General features: G+C 42.9%; 1 protein-coding gene across 11 annotated transcripts in view; it reads left to right on the top strand.

Annotated features, from left to right (window-relative positions):
* Nucleotides 1-3,060, top strand: part of mef2d (myocyte enhancer factor 2d) — a 65,720-nt gene that overhangs the window by 4,784 nt on the left and 57,876 nt on the right. The gene's annotated exons all lie outside the window — the stretch shown is intronic.

Here is a 3,060-nt window from a genome sequence, read left to right as displayed (position 1 = left end):
CCAACCACTCTCATCATCCTGCACAGCCGTAATTTCCTCCCTTTCCAACATCGCCACATAATTTATCTGCTCATTCTGCGTGTGAGAGAGGGAGAGAGAAGGAGAGGATGGGGGAGGTATGTAGATAGGCAGTGAGATAAAGATGGGGGGGGTAGAGAGAGAGAAAGCGAGGGAGGTAAGATGATGGTGGCAGTGTGTGATGAGGTGGGAAATGGGGGGCGGAGGGGAGGCAAGAGGGGAGTCGGTTGCCCATGGATACGACCCCGATATAATTTGATTTGTGGCAGCAGGAAGCAATGAGTGAGCGAGCGCGAAAGGAGGGAGGGGGTGGGCGATGGGGGTGAGACGGAGGGAGGGATGTGGAAAAAAGCGAAAGAGAAGAGAGAGAGAAACGAGGGCGAGAATCAGGACGAGGAGGGAGGATAGAAGGAGGAGGAGGGATGAGAGAGCCTTAAACCATGTCGGGCGCCGAAGGAAAAAGGAGCGAAGAGATAATGAGAGATGGGTGATTGTGGAGAGAAGTATGGAGAGATTGAGGTCTCCAATGGTTTTCTATTTAGCTTTCAATTCCTCCAGTGTTGTCTCCCCTATCTTATCCTATCCTACCTCTTTCATCTTTTCCTCGCTTTCTTTCCTTAATCAATCATTTCAATTACATCAGTTGAAACTGCGCTGCCATGGCAGAACCTGCAGCCAACAAATACAGTCCGTACAAAGCGCAGGTAAGACACAGCGGCTTTATAGAGCTGTGGATTCAAATCATTTTTATATATATATCATAGGATTGGTTTCGCAAGCAGCATTAAATGACAGTCGGTTTAAATTACATAACAGAAAAGACTATTCTTAACTTGAAAGAACTGCTGTTTGCTTTGTTTCTAAGTATTAAGCTCCCCCTCCTAGCCATATATAACATATAACATAAGTTCACTTGGAAAATAATGTGCTCTGATTCACAAAAAACATATATGTCCAAGATTAAAATCCTTATAAAGGGCATTACCTCCTTCTAAATCACTAAATTATACAGAATATTTGATATGTATTTTGTTATTTTCTAAAGTTTCCTTTGCTGGACACAAGATGCCTCCTGCTTTCACCTGTAAAGTCCATTTCTTCAAAGTGTATTTGCACTGGTGGCTTCAAAATTTCTTACATTACACTTGTATATAGTTTGCAATTTTCTGGACCAGGGTGGACTTACAAACTATTTGTGATTGTCACAAATCATGCATGCTAGGCCCCGCCTTAAATCAGATTTTCCATGAGCACAAGAAATTTCCACTTGATTTGTGAAAACATCCTTCTAAGTGTCAAAATCTGCCACAGACATCATTGCACAGAGAAGCTCAAACATCCAACTCCAGGAACAAGAAGAGAATCATGTTTGACTGAGGGGGGCTTTAAGTGTTAAAGGAAAATGTAGACTAGCAGCGTCTTGGATGACACACTGTAGTGCAGAAAAACTGCTAAAACTTCCAATAATGCTGCACTTCAGGTCACATCCCCCGCAATCAGTGCAGGTGTTTTAGCCTTTACGTCTGATGGTAAGTGTGTTGATGTCACTGGTGGGCGTGGCCTGAAGAGTTTCTGCCCCTTTTAATACCTTCAATTAATTCCATCATCCCATGTGTGTACACACTTTTATTTATTTGCATTTCTCCCACATCAAACACCAGATATTGTAGCGATACCTGGAGCTTTTCCTTCTTCCTCTTGTCTTAATCTTTTCTCTCCCTGTGTGTGTTTGTGTTTGTGCAATCCTGTGTGTTTAATCCAAACAAAGCCAAATCTCCCCGGATTGTAAATACCAGTTGGTTATAGCAGGGAAGCGTTTCTAAAGCCAACTAGCAGACAACAAGGGACCCTGTGCTTCAGCAACACTCCCAGTTCTGTTCTGCTTGTTCACAACTGAGGGGGCTCGTACAAGTGTGTGTGTGTGTGTGGAAAAGAGAGAACTAACGTGTGACAGAAGGAGAGGGTGGAAAACAGAGCGGGAGAGAGTGTGTGACATAGAAAGAGAGCATGGAAAAGAGCATAACAGAGTGTGAAAACGACGAGGAGAATGACTGTGACGGGAGAGAAAGAGTGAGTGGAGGCAAGAAAAAGCTTGTGTGTGTGATGTGCAAAATGCAAACTGAGTACTGAAAGAGAACATGTTTAGACACTGTCTAGAAGTCTGTTTCCTAAAACACACAGTACTTTCATACAATCAATCCGGTTTTTGTGCCAAGTACCCTCTGCTGCAGCCTCAATGCACAACAATGAAACAGTGATTTCGTGGTCTCTGGTCCAGGATGACAAGTTGCGTCTTTAAGGAATAGTTCACCATTTTAAGAATTTCGCTTTCTTGCCAAAATTGAGATTTTTTTTTTGAGAATTGTATTTTGCAGAATTAGTTTGTGTCATCTGTGAAGCACATTTCTGCAAAGATTTATGATGTACATATGTGAGCGTATCCGCCTATGCAGACACCCAGTGTATTATTAGAGGCATGTCGACTGTCCACCCTGCTGTCAGCGTCAGTCTTGGAAAACATCAGGAACTTCACTGAAGCTGACTGGGCTTGCTGCCTTTGAGACCATTAATAAAACTGTTTTTATTATGTATCATGACATTTTTATGGTATTGTGGTCATCTGACAACAAGAGCAGAGAGATTTATCACTGAGAACACATGCAGGGTGTGAGCAGCTTTAGTGAAACACAAAGTCAGCTATCACAGAGCGAGTCAGGGGCAACAGAAAAAGTTCTTTGTTGGTGCAAGTAAGCCAGACTTGTTTGGGAAAAGGCTGGTTTAAGTGAGTTTATGTGGTTTAGGTTGAACTTTGAGGGAAAGGAAGATGGTTATCAGTCTGTACTTTTTGTAAATGTACAATATCTGTAATCCGTTGCATGTCCCCGGGGCTCTGGCCCAGCTCTGGGCCCTCATTATCAAACATTTAGGGCAAAGGGGGCCTCTGCAAGTCATATTTTTCTTAACACAAGAAAGAAAACATCAAAAGGGTGAGATAATTCCACTTTAAATAAGTGTCAGTAGGGCGCCCGGTTAGCTCAGTCG

Source organism: Morone saxatilis, unplaced genomic scaffold (assembly GCF_004916995.1).
Source record: "Morone saxatilis isolate NCDOM2014 unplaced genomic scaffold, NCSU_SB_2.0 Contig24, whole genome shotgun sequence".
In the NCBI taxonomy this organism is placed as follows: Eukaryota; Metazoa; Chordata; class Actinopteri; family Moronidae; genus Morone; species Morone saxatilis.
Note: the sequence above shows the minus strand (reverse complement) of the source record. Positions and strands in the feature narration are given on the sequence as shown.